The sequence below is a fragment of the Cryptomeria japonica genome, chromosome 1 (assembly GCF_030272615.1).
Source record: "Cryptomeria japonica chromosome 1, Sugi_1.0, whole genome shotgun sequence".
Taxonomy (NCBI): domain Eukaryota; kingdom Viridiplantae; phylum Streptophyta; class Pinopsida; order Cupressales; family Cupressaceae; genus Cryptomeria; species Cryptomeria japonica.
Window position 1 is genome coordinate 518,869,802 of NC_081405.1, and position 23,245 is coordinate 518,893,046.

The 23,245-nt window shown below is 36.2% G+C and overlaps 1 pseudogene across 1 annotated transcript in view; it reads left to right on the forward strand.

Moving 5' to 3' along the window:
• LOC131070284 (nucleotide pyrophosphatase/phosphodiesterase-like) overlaps positions 1 to 23,245 on the forward strand; it is a 142,825-nt pseudogene that overhangs the window by 52,772 nt on the left and 66,808 nt on the right. The window contains exons 4-5 of the transcript XR_009112303.1: positions 12,862 to 12,954; positions 18,573 to 18,705. The product of XR_009112303.1 is annotated as a nucleotide pyrophosphatase/phosphodiesterase-like (transcript). The remainder of the gene's footprint in view (positions 1 to 12,861; positions 12,955 to 18,572; positions 18,706 to 23,245) is intronic.

Sequence of the window (23,245 nt, forward strand, 5' to 3'; positions counted from 1 at the left end):
CACCATTTAAATCATTGAACACTAACTAACCAGATGAAGAGAAACTACGCAAACACACTAAAACAAACAACAAAACACCATGCTTCAATGTTCAATTTATTTTTTCTAGTTGTCGTTACAACAATTCCTTTCTAATTGTCCTATTCTACTTCTACTCCTAATCTACTAACTGCTAACTTGCTAACTTTTTAAAAACTCTAACTATCTAACCCCTTACAAAGAGAGAGGCACTAGCCTTTTATAGATTTTTACATTTTGAACCTGTTGTGACGTATTCACACGTCGCCCCATTACAAATGGGGACCCCTACTTTTTTTTTGCTTTCTGGGGTTTGCTTTCTAGGTGTTTAGGGTTCGTCTATTAGCCTTTGCATTTTGAGTGTCGCCAGGGGATCAATAGGATGGTAGGCTTTGCTTGAGCCAGGGGAGTCAGCAGGTGCTCCAGGTTAGGGTTTCTTTGAGAATCATCTTTAGGGCCTGGTTTTGCGCGTATTGCTAATTGTGTCTTGCTTTGTGATTGGGTATCATCCTTGAAGGTCTGAGTTAGGTCGAGTTGGTGAGTGATGAAGTCTGGAATGTCATCCTGATCTTCAAATACCCTGAAATTTGGCTAAGTCTGGAATGCCTTGCCCTGAAATTTGGCTAAGTATGGAATGTCCTGATCCTGAAATTTGACTGTCTGGAAAACTGATGAATCCTCCAAAAACTAGATTTTGCAATATAACTCCTGGAGGTCCGAAACCACTCTCAAACATCCTGAAAGTATATAAGGAATATAACTTAAAGTATAAGTGACATTTCCTTTATACTTAAATGTTATATTCCATAAAATGATCCTGACGGAGAGTAAAAAGGGTCCAAAGCAAATTTCGCTCTTGACCCTTCCAAAGGGTCCAAAGCGAATTTCGCTCCTGACCCTTCCAAAGGGTCCGGAGTGAAATTCACCATAAGACATTCTAGTTTGACCCAAACTTAGAACCAACTCGTTCCCAGGCATTTTTGAGGGCAAAACACTTGTTTGGATGGAGAAATGTGAAAATGAAGTCAGGATCTTGGCCAAGATTAGGAATTTCGCTCCTGACCCTTCCAAAGGGTCCAGTGCGAAAATCTTTATAACTCTTGTTTTCCTCCTTATTTTGGCTAGGCGTTGGCTTGATGGGAGATGAATGGGTATGTTTTTGCCTTGTGAGGTGGTTTGAAACTTGAAAACTGAGCAATTTGGCCTAGAATGGAGATTTCGCTCCTGACCCTTCCAGAGGGTCCAGAGTGAAAATCTTATTAGAGCTTATTTCTTCCTAACTTTGGCCAAGTTTTGATGTGCAGGGTCTCTTGGAATGAAGATTGGACTTTATTTGATACCTTTGTGGATTTGGAAGCATGTAAAAATGAAGAATTTTGGACAAAATGGTGGATTTCGCTCCTGACCCTTCCAAAGGGTCCAGAGCGAAATTCCCAAATGCTCTTATTATGCAGTGAAGAAGGTCAAGTCTTTGGCATGAATGAAACAAGAATAGCTTGTTTTTGCCTCCTGAAGAAGTTTCAACTTTGAAGAATGAGGGATTTTGCTTAAAACCTAATTTTCGCTCCTGACCCTTCCAAAGGGTCCAAAGCGAAAATCTCTATGAGGGATATTTCTTGCCTTGTTTGGTCAAATTTAGGAGTCTAAGGCATGATGAAAGGAAGAATGAGCGTATTGAAACCCTTGGGCATGTTTAGAAGTTATGAAAATGAAGGATTCTAGCCAGGAAAGGAAATTTCGCTCCTGACCCTTCCAAAGGGTCCAGAGCGAAATTCCTTGTAAACCCATTTTTTGGCCTTTCTTGGACATGAAACCTTGTTCCTAGGGTAATGAAGGATGAAATCCCACTTGGCAAAGAGGTTTCAAGGTGAAAAATGAAGGATTTTGGTCAAGATTGAGAATTTCGCTCCTGACCCTTCCAAAGGGTCCAGAGCGAAATTCCTAAAAACACCTATTTTCTTTGCAAGGTCAAAACAAGATTTTTCTATTCATGACTTGGATGGGAGTGAGGCGTGATGTTCCATGCCTTGGAAATGATTTGAAGATGAAAGGATGAAGGAATTGCCCTAAAACCTAAAAATCGCTCCTGACCCTTCCAAAGGGTCCAGAGCGAAAATCCTCAAAGTCATCCTTTCTTCCAAATTTTGGAATAAACCAAGCTTAGACATGGGTGTGAGAAGGCATTTGGATTGCCTTAGAGTGGAAATGGATTGCCAAGAATGCAAGTTTTGAAGCCAAGAAACAAATTCGCTCCTGACCCTTCCAAAGGGTCCAGGGCGAAATTTCTAAATCCTCCTTTTTTCCTTGCAATTCAAGACAAGATTTTTCTTTTCATGACTTGGAGAGGAGTGAGGCAAGATGTTCTATGCCTTGGAGGTGATTTGAAGATGAAAGGATTGGAAAACTGCCCTAAAACCTGATTTTCGCTCCTGACCCTTCCAAAGGGTCTAGAGCGAAAATCCTAAAACCAATGAATTCCTTTCAAGTTTGTGCTAAGACAAGACTAGGCCAAGGTTTAAATTGCCCTTGAGACCACCTTTGAGTGGATGTTTGTTTCAAAAAAATGATGATTCTAGGTCAAAGAAGGATTTTCGCTCCTGACCCTTCCAAAGGGTCCAGGGCAAAAATCTCAAAATCCCCTATTTTGCCTTGCAAGAACAAACCAAACTTGGGTGGAGTGAATGAAGAAGACTATTGCCTAGCCTTGAGGGGTGGATTGAAGTTAAAATGATGGAGGAGTAAGCCCAAGCAAGGAAAATCGCTCCTGACCCTTCCAAAGGGTCCAGGGCGAAAAACATCAAAGTCACCTTTTCCTCCAAAATTTGAGTAAAACTAGGCCTGGACTACAGTGAAAGAAGCCTTTTGGAATGCCTTGGAAAGATTTGGATTTTCAAAAAATGAGAATTTTGAGCTCAGGAGAGAATTTTGCCCCTGACCCTTCCAAAGGGTCCAGAGCGAAATTCCCAAAAAGGTGGTATTTCCTTCAAAATATTGATGAGTCAACTCAGTGATTGAGATGAATATACCCTGGAGATTGCCTTGAAGGAGGTTAATGATCAAGCTAAGGTAAATTGTGACCTAAAAAGAGAAAATCGCTCCTGACCCTTCCAAAGGGTCCAGCACGAAAATCACATTTTCACCTAATTTCCTCATGAAAAATGATAAAATTTGAAATGCAAGACTTTGATTAGGTCAAAGCAAACATGAACTCGCCTTCCGGGAGATTTTGGAGTGAAGGGAATAAAGTATTGAAGTCTTAATTGGAAAAATCGCCCCTGACCCTTATAGAGGGTCCAGGGTGAAATAATCAAAAAACCTATCATTCAACCTTGCTTGATTAAGTTTAGGGAAAATTGCAAGGTTGTAAAGACAAAGACATGGAAATTTGCAAATATAGGTTGGGAAAATTTCGATTCCATCAAGGGAACAAGCATGGATAAAGGGTTCAAACAAGTCTTGAAGTGAATCTTGACCTTCATCAATTTAAATATTTCAAAGCCTAAAGAGAAAGGAAGCTTCACTAAGCCTCAATCAAACCTCCATATTCCCAAATTTTCGCCAAATTTACTAAAACTAAGACATTTGGGGAGGTTAGATCAAATGCGCATGAATTAAGGTCATTATAATTGAATTAATTAGTTTTTAAAGCCTTAATATAAATATAAAAGACACCTTTCAAGTCTTAAAATCATTTTTAAAATGTAAAAAATATAGGTGAGCACTCAAAATGAATTTACTTGCTTTTACAAGCAAGTCGGCCTCTTCCTAAAGGGAATTTTATTTGTTTTGTTGCTAAAAAACTAGGTCGGCCTCATAGTTAATTAGGGTGAGCGCCCTATATAAGAGAGGAGTATTGTTTCAAAGTGCAAATCATTCATTCATTGTTTTAAATGCGATTTTGAGAGGCAGATTGGAGGAGCGAAATCTAGCAGATTGGAGGCGAATTTCTTAGCAAGTTGGAGGATAATTTCCAGATTTTGAAGGTGTTTGAAGGCGAATTTCCAGATTTTGAGAAGCTAGTGGAAGGCGAAGCTTTTTGAAGGCTAATTGAGGCGTAATTCATCCAAAGGAAGACCACAATTCAATCCTTATCCAGCAAAATCTGATCTTCTTTCTTCATTTTTCAAGGTTCATAGTTAGGCTTTCAAAGGAGAAGGTATGAAGAATCCTTTTTGAAGTTCTTATTCAAGACTTGTTTTGATTTTATAGCAATCTTTTAAAGTCTAAGTCTTGAAAAATCTAATTTCTATTCATAATTAATTTGAAAATTTAGAATTCTTGAATTTATTTTGTCATTTTCAAATTAATGCCTAATATGTACCTGTTACCTATTTTTCGCTTCTAGCTGAAAAATAGGTTAAGATATGCTAGTTTTTACAAAATGAAACAAGTGTGTACTACTTTTGCTATTTTGGTGTTCCAACTGCACTAAGGAATGAACTAAAGATGGTATTTTTTAAATACTTCTAGTTTGTAACAGCAAGAGAGAGAGACATCTCATCAAAAGGAGAAGTATTTTTATTAATATTCAAACATGCGTCCTACACAAAGAGCCGTGAGACTAGCTACATGCATCAGGTGTAGAAAGGAAATACACAGACATGTATACATAAGTACAAAAAAATGAAGAGAGCATGTTGAGAGTGGAACCAGTCATTGCCTGAATGACTGGAACGGTTGGAGTAGACTCGATGTTGCCTTTGTCTTGCTGCTTCACCCTGGTCCGTATCTGCTTTCCTTCTGGTATCTGCAAAAGAGTTAAAATATGCAATGCGTTAGAACATTTTGTTCTAAGCAATGGCTGACTACATTCCTAACATGTGTACTAATGCATGCATATATATATATAATTCCTACATGCATCAGATGCATATAACTAGCATCACAGAGGGATCTCAAAAGGCAAATATCAGATCAAAGGAAAATCACCATACATATGCATATTTTTGCTAACATGTTTGCTTCATGTGCAGGATTAGGAAAAAGGACAGCTTGCTGGTCATAAAATTCACAAATGAGTGGGGATAAATGAGGCTCCCACAAGGGTTGAGCCCAGCTCAAATGAAACAATAGCAAGGTCTCATACAATTAAGTTATGTCAGAGCTGGGGATAGAAAAAGAGTAACAAAACGCAAGTATGCGATCACATGATCAGCCAATAAGCATGATAAGGCTGCCCTTTCTAAAGGACATGGACAAGGTATTTATGCATGCTAATGAGATATGCAGTGCATACATAAAGTTGTACACTAAGTATAGAAAATGCAGCAATCAGTTTTCAGTAATGATACAGTAAGTCCCTATGACTAGATGCAGTGGTAAAATACAGTCATAGGATTTTTTTTAGAGATAAATCATGAAAGAGACAGTCCCAGCAGCAATATGGGCAGCGAAGAGCAGTAAAGGAAAGTTATAATACTAATTCAAGAGCAGCTTTAATCAAATAGCTCCATTTATGATTGTGCATTACCACTGTGCAACCCAGAACTAAATAGAAAGCTCAGACATTAAGGCAGGAATCAGTGATAGAAGCAGTGACAAGAGAATTTTCGTGCCTATTACAGTATGATTAAGAATACATCATTAGCATGAACGAAATGAAGGAATATTATAAGTAATATACTGATCAATGGAAATGCACGTAATAGAATAGTCACAGCAGTTTCGGAGATGGCAAAATCAGTCATGTCAAAAAGAACATCATAGCAGCAATGAATTTTCAGCGTTCTGGGTTAATAATAGTGGCTGAACAATGATGGAAATACATCAAGCATAAGGTGTTATGACATAAGCAACCATCAACGTTGAAGATATGATAATCAAAGGATTTTCGACCATTACAATATAAGCCTTTCAGCTATGAGCTGAATGTGTAAAGAATTGCTAATGCCATTATCATTTGTTGAAATCCAAATGAGATAAAAATGAAGAGAAGCATCATCTACTTTTACTAGAGCTACTGAAGTTTTCAGAAAATGAATATTTTTGTAACAGTTTCAGGCATAGACCAAATTTCAAAAAGCAAAAGGAAGGTTTATAATGCTTTTTCCACCATTTTCAATCCTTAGAGATGTTCAAAACCAAAACAGAACAGATCGAATTAAATGGAAACAGAGGGAAAATTGCCTGAAGCAGTCATTAATGGCCAGCACACAACAATATTGTTTTCACATTTTTTGTTCAGTATTTTTTTTAAGAAAAATCTGATAAAACCATTATTTTCGAAAGGAACTATGCTCAGAAAATCATTTTCAGAATTGAGAAAAATCGAATTGCTAAATGGAAAACAGAGGGTTACCAGTGGCAGCCATTAATGGCGAAGAATACCTGCAATTCCTTCTAAAAACCCATGGAGACCTGAAAATCGCCCAGAAATCAGAAAAACGCATGCCTAGCTTGTTTTTTTTTTGCAAAAAGTATGCAAAATCAGGCCACGATAGCCCAGTATGTGCCCAGAATCGGCAAAGGAGAAGAGACTCTCATGGCGGCACCCAACACTTGGAAAAGTCACGCCCAGCCAGAGATAAATCATCAAAAAATCATGGCACCCAACACTCAGGAAATAAAGCCCTAGTTCGCAGCGCACGATAGAGGTTTCCATCAACAGCAGAAAGATGAAAACATCAAATGCCGCAGAGAATGCGAAGAGATTCGTGTATTTTACAACCAGTACACAGCAAATCATCCAAATTTCCTTTTTTTTGTGCCCTGTTCAAACCCCAGCATGGCGAGGAGTTCTCAGCAGCAGAAAGATGAAAATATCGAATGCAAAATGAGGAGTGAAATGAAGAGTTTTAGGGTTATATTTTCCCTAAAATATCTATCGATGACTTAGGCATTTTTTTTGCCTTTCATTTTCATTTTTATTTTCTCTTCTCTCATTGCCACGCAAAATGCCTTGGGGGGTCGGTGAAATGGTCTTCATCCCCTTGTTAAAATTTATTAAGTGATATTAATAAATCACTTAATAAATTTTATTTCTTTTATGAAGACTAAGCATAATATTATTAAATAATAAATGTAAATGAATGCATCTTTTTTAAAGTGGTCTAAAAAAAAAATCTCATTCCTTGTTTTTTCCTTTTTTTATATTTAAAGTAAAAATGTAATAAATATAATAAAGAAAATTATTTATTAAAATGACAAAAATAAAACACTTTATTAAATATATTTTTTAAATTACATTTATTATTTAATAAATAAAGATAATAAAATTATCTTATTAAAGTGATTTATTTTATTTATCACTTTAATAAAATAATTTTATTGTTTTTACGTTATTAAAATCTTTATTTTAAATATAAAAATAAAATTAAACAAATGTTCAAATTAGGTAATGAGATTTTTTTTAATCACTTTAAACAGATATTTATTTTCATTTATTAGGAGGTCAAAGGGGATATTTTTGCAATTAATGAAGGTTTGCAGGCTTGTCAGGGATATTTCAGAGTCATTTATGATGCATTTAGGGGCTTTTATGGTTGCAGTATGGGTGGCTTGACTTTTTGGCTCAAGTGCATTCCCTTTCAGACATGTTTGGGGCCCTAAAAGTGGGTTTTTTGAGTCTACTCGACCCAAGAAGAGGAGATGGAGTCTTTTTGACTGCCTTTGCAAAAGCATATATACTAGAAGACTTCATTTTTGTAAGGGTTCTTCTTCATTCATCTTTTAGCAGACTGTAATTTCTGAGTTATCTCTGCAGGAAAGAATGTTTTTTGTAACACATTTTCAGGAATAAGAGAGCATTGTAATAACTTTGAGCAGTAATAAGTAGACTATACCTTCCCATATTCTTTTGTCATTAAGTATTTGGTGTTTATGCAGGTTTTTTGTGATATCCTTGTCCTTTAAACTGTATGTTCATGAGGGTACTTTATGCAGAAGCATAATTATTTGCAGGTTATGAGTTGTGTGAAATAGCAGTTTTACATTGTGAGAAGTGTTTTTCTCTTCCAAGGACTGTGACTTTAGCCTTCTTATAAATTATTCATGCAAGGGTTATGACTTACTGGGTTGTGTAGGTGAGTATTATTACTGTCATATTGTTTGTTGTTTGTTGTTTTTATTCCTCAAGATATTCAGTTTGGTGCATCACCTGTTAGACAGTAGGTTCATTTTCATGTTTTCCTTCTCTTTTCTCCACAAAAATTATCAAAGGTAGTCAGAATTAGGTGATAGCCAGTTAAGAACCAGCTTTATCTGGAGGTTCACTCCAAATTTTAGGCAACCCACAGGCCTAGGAGGGTTCCCATGTGTCACAAGCCTGCTGAGTTGATAGCTTAGCGAACAGGGGTGCAGGTTCAAGTGATAACAGTTCCCTTGAAAGGTCTTAGATCCTATGCTATAAGATATTATACTCAAAGACTAACTTTAATCTTTTGTGTAGGCATCAAATGACGACCCCCAAAGCCGAAGGATCAACTACTTGGCAGACCCTCATCAAAGAAGATCAAGTTAGGACAAGGACGATCTCCTCCAGTCTAGCATCATTAAGGACGACCTTCTCCATCTATCTTCCAGTCCAACATTTGAAGGAAGGCATCACCAAATTGGCATCAACCAAGTGTTTGACAAGGTGGCATCCCAGTCATCACTCCTCCATTCGGATTGATCCACCTCAGCATGTCCAGATTCAATGTACCTGATTCATCAAGAGATGGCACTAACTTCGATGTACCTACCCCGGCTATCCATTGGTCGAATATTCCAGAGAAGACATGTGTCCAAATAATGCAATTATTTCATTGGTCAGAATTAAGTTTGTTGTAACAAACCCTAATTAGGGTTTTCATTGTAAAATCTTGGCTATTGATCTCAAATTGATCTAAGCCATTGAATTGTATTGTGGGCACTATATAAGCCCTGGCTCTTCATTTGTAAAGGCTAATAGCAGGTCATTAATAGTTAGAAGGTGAATAGTTAGTTCATAGAGGTTAGAATAGCTAATGATTAATAGCAAATAGAATAGCAGTTAGAGTAGAATAGGAGGACAAGGCAAGAAATTGTTGCCATTGATTGTAAATAAACTCCATTTTCATTGAAGTTATGGTGAAGTGTGTCGTTTCTTGCAATATGCATGGTTTCTTGTTGAATCTTCAATTCTAGATGGTAGATGATTAGATTGAATGAAGAAAATTGTTGAATGCACCTGTGTGGAATCCGTCTAATCCAAACCACTAGCCTCTTGCTAATGGTAAGTGCGCCTTGCATGGTCAACTGACATAAAATGAGCTTAATCTTAAGTCGTTACACGTCTATTGTTCATACATTATCTTGAATGGTGATCATTGTCAGATGGTGTATGATTTGAACATATTGGAAGCATCCCTTAGAAGATCGCACTGAGTTGGTGTTGAATTGTTCAGCCTGATGGTGAGACCCAGCCCAGTAGGATTCCACCTAGTCATTCATCCTTTTCTCGCATTCTAGGTAGTAGAGTAGACTTCCTGAACCTTACATCTTTTGCCATTTGTTTGTCTTCCAATTAGTAAATAGGACTTGTGATTCCAGCGTATCAGACGTTTAGTCATCAAGTGTAAGTCCCATTGTGATTCCAACAAAATCACATCATACCACAAAGAGCTTATCCACACGTAGAGATCCTACAACAAAAAACCTTGAAGTCATCCCGATTGATCCTTTTCGCAACATCTTCAGCATTCAGAGACTTTAATCAAGAGAGGATAAGGTACCTTTAGGTATTTTATTCTGTGTTTGGTTGTGTAGAAAATACACATCAAGAGAACCAAAGGCCAGGATTGAAACCATTGAATGGCTTTGATCTGCCTTCTAGAAGCCTAACAGCTATAACCCATACCTAGTAATTCTCATAACTTCCCAACCGCCCCTTTTCAACCACTTGAGCTAGTTGCAACTGTTCTTAATCAATTTTGTCTAGAAGACAAGACCTTTCTGGGCTCAAGGCAAGTCGGGTAGCTAAGAAATAACTGACTTGTGTCCCCTTTGTTTTAAATTGCATTAAATGGGGCCCACAAGGAGTCATTTTACAATAAGGGCACTGTTTTACAAATAGATTCAATTTTATGAAATCTCCAACCGTGTATTCTTTATTTCTGCATATCCCTGTAGCATTCTGTGTAACCACTAGCCTTCAATCTTGTGATCTTGACCTCATCCTACTGTTGGTGGTGGTTGTAAGGGTCTTTGCTCTTCAAGTTTTGTTTCTTTGATCTTGAGCTCCATTCGTGGGCTTCCTCAGGTTGCTAGTTGTGAAATTTTTTTCTCTAGCTCCATCTTGGGGATCTTCGGAAGGGTAGCATCATAGAGCTCCTTTTGTGTCTTCGTTACACCTGCCATCCTACATGAACACGTAGGCAAGGATCAATCGATATTTTCATTATTCCTTTATCACCCTCCAAATGTGATTTAAATATTTTTTTTACCATCACACCAACGAGGGTATCTTGGCTTTGAAAAAGTTGTAGGCCATGAGCTTGGGATGGAGATTTTCTAACTTCAATTCTCCGATGAACATTGATTTTGGAGTGCAACCCAGTTGGTCTAGAAAAGACCCATGACGTCTCCTAATCTTACCTCTTGTGGCTACATAATCCAACCTTGAGATGTCAACTTGGATTTGAACCTTAGCATGCCGAGGATATCACCGAGCATTGGCCCAAACTGAGAAAGTTCAAGCTTGGGTGCCATGTCAAATGCCGAACTTTGCTTGGCTTGCATTCCTTTTAAATTTTAACTATTTTTAACACCTATTTTGGTACTTTCATCGGCCTTATAAGGCATGATGGGAAAGAGTACGCCTTGTTTCAAAACATACGAATTCCATTGATGATTGAAATGATCCCCACTTTCACCATTTCATTGGCATCTTTACTTCAGTATAAGTTTCGGGCTTTTTATTAGTATATGCAAAGGTGTGATGATTCATTCTTTTCTTTTTAAAAGAAAACCCCAACTTTCCTTGCTTTGATTTTTACTATGTTGGCCTTTTGATTTTTTATCACATCGTGCCTTTTTCGGTATTTATGTCAGCCCTTTTAGGAGGCTTGCGATGACCAATGAAAAGACGATTTCATTTTTCTTTTACACAGATGTTCGAGCTTTATTTCTCTTCGTTCTTATCTCGAGTATGCTTGGCATATGACTCTGCAAGAAAAATATGTTGAACCTAGACCCTTTCAAATTTTCACCCTCCCCATCATTTAATCGCTTCGCTTCAAGTGTTCGGATTTTTGGTATTTTTTGTGGGGATTGGAAGGAGTGATAAAACAATTCATAAAACAAGAAAAACCGAACCTATGCTTAGTTTGGCTTACTTGGGCCCGACATTTCATTTGCTTTTGATTTGGCTTGGTATTTCCCACAGGATGGGTAGGCACGAAATATCACTACGATCCCAAAAGGGTTGAACTTTATTTGCTTTGACTTCTCTAAATGCTATCTTTTTCGGCATTTTTATCGGTGTTCTTAGGGGCCTTAGAAGGATGCGACTTTGGACTTTGATTCGTGCCTCTTAAGACTTTCGATTTCGCACCTATTTGCTTTGAGATGCAACTCAGCGTTGCTATCGACATTTTTGGCGGAACTGGAAAGGGATTTAGGAAATGCTATTTTCATTGAGCTTTTGCTTTGTTTGGCAAGTTCCTTGGGTGGCTTTGACGTCGATATTAGAATTTTTATCGGGTCATTAGCAAGTGATTTCAAGATGATCCTTTTAAAAGCGTCCAGGCTTCCATTTGTTTCGACTCATCTATGTTGCATTCCTTTGGCACATTTTCGGTGCTTTCTACGACATTGTGAAAGGTGATGACAAATTTTTGGTCATAGGAAAAAATAGGCTTCCACTCCATTTGTCTTCAAAAACGCAAACTTATGCTATCTTGAATATGTTTACGGGTGCTACTTCGGGGCTATTCTTAGCATTGGACATGTAAGGAAACCGATAATTTATGATTTCGACTCCTCATCGCCTTAGAACAATACCTTGATGCTTAAATTGGTATGTTCGACTGGTTTAGCAGGCTACTGGGAGGCAACTAAAAGCTTGAGTTTTGCTCAAAGCTTCTCTTCTTTCAAACGGAGCAAGCTACAGGCAGGGGGTCCCCCTCAGGAGGCGGGGATGTGTGTGCATCGCGCAACACTATGCTCTAATGCACTAAATGAATGAAAATAATGATCTTTTTCCCTTTCAATTTAGTCTCTACTTGTATTGAGACCTCCAAAGTTCTGGCATGGAAGTTTTATCTTTGCTCATCATTATTGAGATGAAACCAACCTGTTTATATGGAGTTTTGGATATCTATATGATTATTTGAGGATGCTCTTTGTGTGCAGCGAAGGAGGGTCATCAACAAACTTTCTAGAATATCTATTCTTTGTTAGCAATAATAGGGGCCATCGGTGGAGCTCTACACAATGTTTTTGAACTAAAATGTTTGGCTTTTTTGTTATGATATTCACATAGCATTGTTATATGTCAATCTATTTGCAAGTCTTTACAATTCAAGAACAAATAGTATCCATTTGTACTTGTCCTTGGGACATTAGCATTTAAGGTTCAGATGTGGTGTTAGCTTTGTATGAAATATTTTAAATTGGTAAATTTGTTTTATATTCAGATGCTTTAAAGTTCCATGATTTATATGGGATGGTAGGTTCTGGTTCATTTCTTACGTTCCCTATTTCTATTGACAGGAAAATATAAGTTTAAACCATTCAACTAAAAGGAAGTAGACAATCTCATTTTTTTGGTTTTAGCTGTCTTTGGTTTTGTTGCATATAGGATAATCTTAGATCAGATTGTAAGAAAGTGTGGTACTTTTAGTGCATTAAACTAACAAATCTGATACATTTTTCTCTGAACAGCCAGTGTTGTTGGCAATCTCAAATACTGTCAGCTTTTTGTATCCAAAATCTCCAGTTTATCCACGCCTTGCACAAGGAAAATCCTGGAATGAAGTAAGATTCTGCATTTATTACAACATAGAATTAATAAAAGGCCTCTTGTTACTTTGTCTTGTACTGCAATCTTTCTTTCAGAAATTACTGGATCTCTTTTCATTTTCTTTCAAATCATATTCTTTTCTCTAGAGTTTTTGCAGGCTGATGTTTGTAGTGAATTTTGACTTTTCTGTGGCTTAACTATCTATCTGATAGATCATGGTTATAATATTTAAAATTGTGAAATATACTAAGGACCCCTTTCAGATAACTGTAGCCCCTATTTAGTATCAAAATTTGCAATTTTAAAGTCTAGTAATAACGTAAAATTCTGAATTATAATATCGTGAGATTTATTTACCATAATGGTACATTGATCCATAATATTTATTGCATAGATGTAGGGAAAATTGATAAATATTTCACAAGAGTAAAGTAGTATCACAAGAATAACACTTTAAAATATTTTATAAAACGGTCAAAACTAGTATAAAATTTTGAACTTTTAGAAATGTGGTCACATTTTTTATTTTTTTTAAAAACGCAAAACATTGTATTAACAAAAATGAATGGATTACAATTTGTGAATGCCTGAAAGGAAAACAATTACGCATTCTGTAAATTTCTACATACATTTCAGAATTGCATTAAAGTCTCGGGTTCTTGATTGTGAGCGTCCTTCCTTTCAAATTCAACCCACTCGTAATAGACATCACTATCACTACCAATATTATCAAACTTGCTGAAAGGACTGTAAAGACCATGAATAGCTACAAATACCTTTATCCTTAGTCTTTTTTTCAAAGAGAAAATTGTCGTATTAATATTAATCAGTGGATTGCAGTTTGTGACTGCTTGAAAGGACAAAAATCATGTATTTAGTGATTTTTCACATATATTTCAGAATTAAATTAACATTGGTGTCTTGGATTCTTGATTGAGAGAGTCGTTCTCAGCCCACTTGTAATAGATATCACTACTACAACTACCATATTATCGAAATTGGTAAAGGGACTGTAAAGACAATTATTTATGAAGAGCTATACAGAATGTCATGTCCCCTCCTTATAGATATATATGAAGTAATTATTATTTATTAATTAATATAATATTTATCAATGAATGATTATTTGAAATTATTAAAAAAAAAAATTTATTAATATTTATTTATCAATAATAATCTTCTTGAAATATTTAAATTAATATTATATTACATAAATTATAAACAAATATGGTGATGTTGATTATTTACTTAATATATTTGGTATAGTAGTTGATTAATTATTTATTTAATTTAATTATTTATTTTATTTACTAAAGGATAACTAAGAAGGAATATCATTCTCATCAAAGAAGTGATATGATCTTAAGAGTGTCGACTTAAGGTAATTGACTAAATACATGAGCAATCAGCTTATTCGATAAAGAGGCTAAACAATGTTTAAATTAATAATTTACGAAGGTTAACTAATGATGGGACACGATAACTATAATGGAAGGGTACGATCTGGAACTCAATCACTTAGTTAATGAAAGGAGAATGAAAGGAGGTGATTAAAATACGAGTCTAATCAATTAGCATTAAGACAAGAAAATGCTATGATTAATGAAGGGGTGCGTTAGACAAATGTAGAAATCAATCTGACTAGAAGCTGTTATAGAGAGTGGCGATTACCAAACGGGATGAGACATGTCTCGTCCAATATGACTCCTCATTCAAAAACATCGATAAGAGAAGACATTTCCATCATTCGTTGAAGGGGGAAAAAGGAAGAAAAAAATATAAATTTTCTGGCAGCATCGATCAGATCAGATCAGAACTGTTATTAAGTTACATACAGTAACATCCCTGTTCTGGGTGGTATGCATAGGGGATGTGTTTAGTAAGTAACAACCCTGTTCTGGGCGGTGTCCCGATAATGTTTATATGCAGAATTTAATAATAATATTAACATAGATTGTAGATTGTAATATGTATACTAGTAATAATTAATTTCATAACAGTGGCAGACCAGATCTGTTATGCATCAGAATCTGTCTGCCCTTTTACCAGCCCCATTGAATATATTAATAACTAATGTCTTAAGCTGTGGTAATATCAATAATGTATATTATAGGTAATTAGCAAATATATCAATAATGGATTATATTAATTAATTTATTTATGTGTATATATGTAAATCATAATTAGAAATAGATAGATAGATAGATAGATATATAGATATGGTGTGATATCAATAATATTATAAACATATATATACATAATGTCTTAATCAGACAAATAACAATATTAGATTGTAAATTAGAAAGAGTTCATAAGATAATAAACGGCAAGGAGAATATGTTTATATGTCACTACTGTCTGTGTTTAAAAAGTTGGGTAAGGAGATGTTTCATGTAGGGGACATTACAATTGGTTTGACACTCGCATTAAGAATTATGGAAGTATGATAGATGAACAATTTAATTGTTCATAGTTAATTGATTGAGTAGTGGAATATCACTGTTTGGATTCATATTAAGGTGGAAATGTCACCTAATATATTTGGCTTGAGTCATAAGTATATTGAAATAGATTAATTATGGTTAAAACATGTCTAAACCTAATAGGGGACATTACACAGAACTTTCTCCTTATATTCTTATTATTGTTAAAGAACTATTGCAACTTCCATATATCTGGCTGACCCATTGATATATCAAGTTTGGTATGATTAAAGTAAAGACAAAAAAACAAAATAAAACTGCTCATAAAGTTAAAAATATCACTTGAAAGGATGATCCATTGCATGTGTGGACAAGAGCAGAGTGATGTCATTGTTGGAGCAAGCTTTGGCAGGCTGGATTGGAATGAGTTGCTTGAGGTTTATATAGGGGTTTGTGTCATGCGGAGCTCCTCATTGTTGTTGCAGCTGAACATGTGAAAGGGGCCAAGCTCTGCCAGCTCCTGTAACATCTCACAGTTCTTGCATTCTATAAGAAGAAGAAACTATTAATAGCTTTAAATGTTTGTTCATGCTGCTTATAAGAGTGTTCTTACGGTCAATACAAGTGTTCATTGTATCAGTTCTTTCATATTGTTTAAGTGTAATAAACATATTAGGTACGTAGTAAATATATAATAGATTTACATAATAGAATATAAAATAGATTATATAATTTGATAGTTTTGTATGAATGAATATAGGGTGATGTTTATTTATATATAGATCAAGGGGCATGCTCAGCAAGACACATCCTATTAAGATGAGAGCTCATATCTCTTGGTATTGATGATTAATAACTAATTGAGATTAATTACTTATCTAGCACTAAGCAACCCATTTTGGGGGGGTACAGTGCAACACAATAGAGATCAATTTAGATCATGGACACTCTGAAGGTTTTAAGCTTAGCATTTAAAGGGTTAGAAATTGGATTCATTTGAGGACTGGAGTTAAAAGAGCTTTTGTCACTTTTACATCTCATTCTATATTGTAGTAATACTTGTCTTTGAACTAAATAAAATACTTCTTTGTCAAAAAGATTTTTTTGTGTGTGTGAAAGGATTTTGTGATGGCATTGGGTTTGAACATAGATGGTTTCAATAATCAAGAGTTGGATGAACCCAAAAGAAAGTAGAAGGTCAACCTAGTACTATTTGAAAAGGATAGGGCTAGAGTGTCTAGAAGCCCTTTTTGGCCATTGTGGTCTTTTGATAGAACCCCATTCTTGACATTTGGTTTTAGGTGTGTTGTGACGTTTTCACACATCGCCCCATTGCAAATGGGGACCCCTCTTTTCGCTGGCTAGGTTAGGTGTTTTGTTAGTTTAGTGTTCTCTTGGCAACATTTTGTGGTCTTTAGCCTTAGAATAAGAGGGTTTCATCTGGACAAGTCCAAGAATGAATCCAGGATTGAGAGAGAGGTCTTGAAAGATGAGGTTGGAAGATTTATTGCTTTAGCTGTTACAAGGGTGGAATTGCAAGCTCCCCTTGCAATTTCGCCCAAATATTGCCTTTAACCTTTGTATCCTTGAGTTGCATTACAAGAGTTGCCTAAGCTATGAGTGCCAAAAGTGGTGAAGTGATGAAAACTGTGTGTGAGCACTACACAAGCCCGCCATCCATGCATGAGCACTGCACAAACCCACCATCTTTGCTTGAGCACTGCACAAACCCACCACCCCTACATGAGCACTGCACAAACCTAAATTAGCCCACACAAATCTAAATTATGTAAATATTTTCATTTTTAGATAGCTTTGAACTGAGATCCTATGCCATTGTTTAACAATCTTAATGGAAGAGTTTGTTTCTATTTCGTAATAGATGATGGAAAGTACTTTTCAAAATTTAAATGACCTTTCAATTTTAGGATGAATAGTGATTAATAATATTAGGATAATCTTTTGATTTGGTAGACATCTTGATATGTTAGTGTGGTGGTTGAAAAGTCATGCAAGGTGAAAGTCACCTTGTCTTGATCTCACAATGGGAGGCAAGATATAAAGAAGTTTGATAAATATTGGGTGAGAGTTAATGGTGCTCATTTGAATGTTCATGCAGGGCCACCAGAGATTTTTTTTGAAATTTTAATGGTCAAACTAAATCTTGGAGGATATCACGGTTTTTCCCTATAGGTGTAATTTTTTTATCTTGAGAAGAATGTAAATTTTACCTCACAAATAAAATAGTAAAAACAATAACAAAAAGTAAAATTACAAGTTTGAGTAACAAACATTGTAATAACTAAGTTCCATCTTTTACCAGACATTTTTTTAAATATTGAACTCTATTAAAGACTTGTGTATTAGTGTAATTAGTGTATGGAAGATCTCATATTTTAAAAAACCTGCCGAGTTACTTGCAGACTTGTGAGTGTATTTGTGAGCCAAAAGTGCTTGGTGAATTTCTTGCTAGAAACTTGACTGCTGAGTTTTGTCAAATTTCACATAGAGTACACTCCAGAAAATCTCCAGTTAGTAGAAAAAAAATCTATTTTATTTTCAAATTTGTCTTTTTGAAACACTTCTCACTGTTGTGGGATTTAAATGATCTTTCAACAATTTCTCTATCAACTCAAAATTAAGTTATTTTTTTATACTTCTGAACAATATTTGGCATGTTATTCAAGTTTATTTTATGAATTCATGTGTTTTTATAATATGCCAATTTTTTCTGAGCATGGAGTCCAAGTCTGCCGATTGTTGTCTGAGTCTGTTCTTTGAAATATGAGTGATTTGATAAAATTATATATATCAATGTATGGAATACATTTGTCTGAAGATTTTTATGAGTTAATATCATTTGGGATTCAATAATAACTTATGAGTTAGATGATTGGTTACAAAGGTTTCTACTTAGGATAACCTGCAAAAGAAAGATCTTAATATCCAGATAAGAGTTAAAAAAAGCTCAAGGGGCTTGTAGAATAAGGAACAATATAGTGGATATCCTGTGCTTTAGTTGTACCAAAGGACACAATTTTTATTGTAGTAAGATGCACATGTGAAAACCTATCTATATGAATCTATGTTGTGGGTTTTGTTTATATGGTAATTAGCCAATGATATTTAGATTCTCTGAAATTGAAAGTACAGTTCTATGTTCTGTGCTTGAATAACTTGGAAGCGAAATTTACACTCTGAATATACAGATGACAGTTACATGGACCAGTGGTTATGGGATTAAGGAAGCAGTGCCTGTTGTTCAGTGGGGTCCTGAGGGAGAAGAGTCAACGTTTTTGTCTCCAGCTGGGACATTGACATTTAATCAGAAGAGCATGTGTGGTACTCATATTCACCCTGTCTTTGGCTATTTTTTGAATACTTGGATATTGTAAAACAATAAGAATGCTAAATAGGAAACAAATTGCATTATAAACTAGTGAGTCTTCACACTAAATTATGAAGGTGCAAACTTTAAATTTATCTTGATCAAAATCTTAATTAAAATATGGCTGTTAAACTCTACTTTTAAAAAGTCAGGAAAGACTTATTATGCTTATCTGCAACAAATTGAAATTGTATATTGGGTCAATAAAATGTTTAGCATTCAAAAAATCATCTTCAATAAGAGTTTACTTCCCATCTCTCTCTTCACTTGTATGGCTGCAACACCCACTCACAGGTCAGGTTGCATGACTTGAAGTTTGAGTTCCAGGTTAGAAGCTCCAACAGAAAAGGGAAACTCAATTTGCAGTCAAACAAGAAGCAAATAAGGTGAATTCAGTTGTCTAAGGGAAGAGGTCAATTGCTGGTTTTCTATCAATGGGATTTGGCCTCACCTATCTTATCCTCCCATAAGTAAAAACCTTTATTTCAAATGAATCTGTGTCAGCTTTAAACTTTATAATATGTTTGCAATTAAACATAACATACTATGACTGACTAGCTTCCAATGGTAGGCATGATTTCACATATAATTAACACTCCCATACTAGCTATTGTTATTGACAAAATATTGTGATACCGGGTTCACTTGTCTAAAGGCTCTAGCCCGGACCGGGTCCACGTACGTCTTGATTCACACTGGGTTTGCAGCGGGTCTGACCAAGGTTCACTATGGATTCGACCAAGGTTCACCCTAGGGGCCCTAGGTTCACTGTGGGTTCGTGTTCCTGGGTTCATTGTGGGTTCGTGAACACGAACCCACAATGAACCCAGAGCCCCTGGGGTGAACCCTGGTCAGACCCGGACGAACTCAGGCACGAACCCAAGTTCGCCGGCTGGGTTAAGTCACATAAAGTGACTTTTAAACATTAAAAATTATTATTTTTTGCCTTTTTCAATCAAAAAACCATATGGCATATGACATAATATGATATTATTGAAATTTTGAACTATCAATGATTCAATTGGCATTTGGCATTGATCAATGATGAAGAAGCATGCTATTAAATGTATTTAGATTCTTGATTTGGCATATTTCTTTAAATTTTTGTATATATGTATGTATGTATGTATGTATGGACGAACCCAACCCACGAACCCAAAAGGCATAAAGAACATTTGTAGAAATTTTGTTTCTACTAATCATGTCCTTCTAGAGATCCATAAAGAACTTATAGCAAGCATCATTATCCAAATTATCCAAATACTCTTTGACTTGAGCACCAACAATCATATCTTTTCTCCACACAACATTTTTCATTCCGGGCAATGCATTTAGAAAGTAGAATACCAAGAAAACAACAAGAGAGCCATACTGAAAGGGGTAATACTCATCCTTTGTCATCCGAAGATTGTCTAGCAGCTAATGCCTCAAGAGCTCACAAAAATCATAGTCCTTGTTTTCCTTTACCATTTGATAAGCCACATAGATTGTTGTAGACGAAGATCCTTTTTGATTTCTGAAATAAACTTTGTACAAAATTCCCATCGTCGCATATCTCACACCCAAATCTGCAATGCTGTCAATTCGGAGGGCTCGCTTATTAGATACAACTCCAGTTAGCCTGTTCACTTCTAGATTCTTAATTGATTTCAAAGTAGGCACCTTTTCGGTAGAGCAAAAGCCGGTCACACCCCTTAGAGCTTCCTTGGAAATTAGGTGTGGTTGATCCAACCATAAGTAGTCTTCATGAATTCTGCTCAACATGATCTTTACTACCTCATTGGAAAACATAGAAAATTACTTCAAGTATCCAACAAGAATCCAAAGATGGGAAAATCACCAAGGACTCGCCAAACTTGGCGAGTCCGAGTACGATACATGCCCCCCTGAGTCTGGTGAGCTTGGATTCGGACTCGTTCGAGTCTAGGGGGCGAACTCGCCAGACTCGCCGAGTTGGTGAGTTTGGCATAAACTCGCCAAACACGGCGAGTCCCGTGCCTGGAACTCGGCCAGCAGCAAGGCCCAAAAAAGGCCAAAAAAAATGCATTTTTTAATTTTTTTTAAAAATGAATAATCTTGTCTCTGTTCACTACAACCTCTGCCTAAGAATGAGAAAAATTAGGGTTACAACATGTCAGCCAATAGAAAAATAACACCTAATGCCTTTACTAAATAACGGGTTGACCCTGCAAGGGGTGATGCACCTTGACCCCACCTTGTGGGCGCTGCCCCCAAACCCTCGTTGAAAAATATAGGGGGAAATTGCGTCGATAGAAGTAGGGAAAATTTAACCTCCGAGTCTGACACTGATTGGATCGACTAGGTAGATATAGAGGTTGAGACGGTAGCCATGGCAGAGGAGGAGTGGAGAGCACGAGCAGAGACAGGAGATTCAGAGGTAGATAGTGACATAGATGTTCCCGATGTTGGTGAGCATGGCATGGTGTCACGAGGAGCGGCTATGGCTGTCGAATCATCCAGGACCTACCTTAGATGCCTTTGCAAGGGGTCGGGGCCGGAGGGTGTAGGCTCCTGTGAGCCATAGGCTTGTAGTTGTATTTACCTTTGGTATTTGTATGGAACATTTGATGATGATCATATGATAACATGGATGTTTTATTCCATGAGTTTTGTAATATTGTATACATTTGACAATATTTATAAATCTATGTTTGTTATTTCCTTCACCTACAATTTGCGTTTATGCTTATGTGATTGATGTATACTTGTGTATGTAATCAAATGAGCCGAGTTTGATGATGTTATTATGTCTTTAAGGTGTATTCAATAAAGGGTGCATGAAACAAATTTTAAATCTTTAAAAATCTCTAAATTTCTTGAGTTTTTCACTTTCCCGAGTCCAGCCGAGTTTTGACTCCGAGTCCCGAGTCCGAGTCTGAGTCCCGTTTCTTTGATCCAACCCCATGTGCCCTAGACTAGCATAATCAGGTTTAAACCTCTGCAAAGTATCAACTAGATGAATTCTCTCGAAGTCATTGATTTTTCTATGATCATGCTCATCCATAGAAACATGAATGTAACAATGGACATCCTCTTTATGAATAACTTTGTTAGGAACAATAGAAAAAGCATTGACAGGGTCTTCTACCGCAAGACTAAAGGATCGAGTCCCAAAAATAGGTCGAGGCTCTTCAAGAATATTGACAATTTTAGAGCTAGCCATGGGAAGATCACAATTTGAAAATAGCTTCGATCGAATGCAGTAACTTTTTTGGTCCTCTTCGCATTCACCAGCTCCTCAATCGCAGTTTGACAAAATGAATTCGAGAAAACAATATATACTTGTCACTTAGGGTTCCCAAAGAGCTACTCAAAATGCTGATACACTGTACACCAGAGACCACAAAAAAAGTTCTGAACCAACAAATTCACTAAAAAACCATCTGAATTACTTTCCTAACTTTTGCCATGCTGAAAACAACTCAGCATCCGAATCATAAGGGGGCGCAAGAGATCTGTGTTAGGTTATGTTGATGGTGATTTTACGCACTATGCAACATAGAATAAAATACTAAGTATTCTATCCTCTGTTGCACAAAGATTCCCAAATGCTAAGCTGCGTGATCTAGTGGGATGACTCCCAAATGCTAAGTAATTTTTTGAGTTGCCGAATACTGGCCGATTTTTTTCCGAGTTTTTCTTTTCAGGCCTTGGCGAGTTTTTGCTTTTGGCGAGTAGTTCAACTATGGTTACACCTATTGCAAAGCATTTAATGTTTGACCAATGATAACATTACATTTGATGGGACACATGACCTTTGAAAATTCAACCAATAGATGACAATGGTAGGTACATCAAACTCTATGCCCACATGTAGTAATGATCTTATTTGTAGGATGAGTCAAGTTCATTGAGTCTGAACGCCTTATCATGATTGGATGCAATGATTGGGCGCCACCTCAGCTTGCTTGATCTTTGTAACTCATCAAAAGTGTGTGAATGTAAATGAATGAGGCATATCTCTTGATACTCAACATTATCAAGCTCTTGATGTGGTGATGACTTTGCTCAAGTTGAACCTCTAACTTTGATTAACTCTTCTGAAACTATCCCTTTTCTTGATCACTTGCATTCTAATGCTTTCATCTGGCTATAGTCTATACTAGCAATGATTCTTGGATTTCCGAAGGAAATTCAAGATTGTGAAAATTTCTCTTTGAGTGCTTGATAAATGTCAACCATGCTCCTGCCATGCTTTACCTGCGAGAGTTGTCTAAGTTAGTTTTGTAAAATGATATTCAATTAAAACTTAATGATCTAGGCTATAATGTTCTCAACCCTAGAGTGCATCTCTAACCCTTAACATGAAATATGATCACCCTGCTGATAATAAATCCTTGTAAATGCTCAAAGATGATAAGACCGTATTAAAAGAGTCTCCTTGAAATAAAAGTTTAATGAATAGAGGTCAAATCAGACATAGATAAGGCCCAAATCAATCTCAAATTGATGAAATACACTGTATCTCAGACC